Source organism: Solanum tuberosum, unplaced genomic scaffold (genome assembly GCF_000226075.1).
Source record: "Solanum tuberosum cultivar DM 1-3 516 R44 unplaced genomic scaffold, SolTub_3.0 scf00725, whole genome shotgun sequence".
NCBI classification, from domain to species: Eukaryota; Viridiplantae; Streptophyta; class Magnoliopsida; order Solanales; family Solanaceae; genus Solanum; species Solanum tuberosum.
This window is the reverse complement of record NW_006239639.1, coordinates 8,903-9,496: the sequence shown is the minus strand read 5'-3', so window position 1 is coordinate 9,496 and position 594 is coordinate 8,903.

The following is a 594-nucleotide window of genomic DNA, read 5'->3' as shown; positions in this document are numbered from 1 at the left end:
AAGGAGAAGAAGAGGAGAAAGAGAAGATCAAGCAAGGATTCGTCAAAGATCGTCGTGGATATCGTCGGGGGTGATCCCTACTAGGTATGTGAGTTCATAGTGTTGGGTTGGTTCTTTCCCCCACACGCCAAGCTCGTTTAATTTCGAGAAAAGATTGATTATGTTTGTTGAAGTTGTTGGTTGTAATTGTTGAAGTTATTGGTTGTGATTGTGTTGAAGTCTTGTTGATTTGGGTCATGTTTCCGGTGGTGTTTGTGAGTTGAAATCTATTGTATGTTGAGGGTTTGATGATTCTAAGTGTTTGGGGGAAGAATCTTTGTTGTTGAGAGGCTTTAGAGTTGGAGAAACTAAGGAGAAAAGTCGCTTTTTCGGGGAAAAAGGGTGGGGCGTCGCGCCAGCCAGCGCCCCCCAAAAGGGACTCTGAGGTCCATCCCTTGGGGCAGCGCCCCTAGCAGAGCCCCAACCAGACCCTTCTGACCTTTTTGGTCAGGCGCTCCGCGCCTCTCAGAGCGCCAAGGACTCCAATCCTCTTCATTCCTTCCCCACGTTTTCATACATGTTCCTTGGTAATGTACCTATGTTTCATAGTTGTTT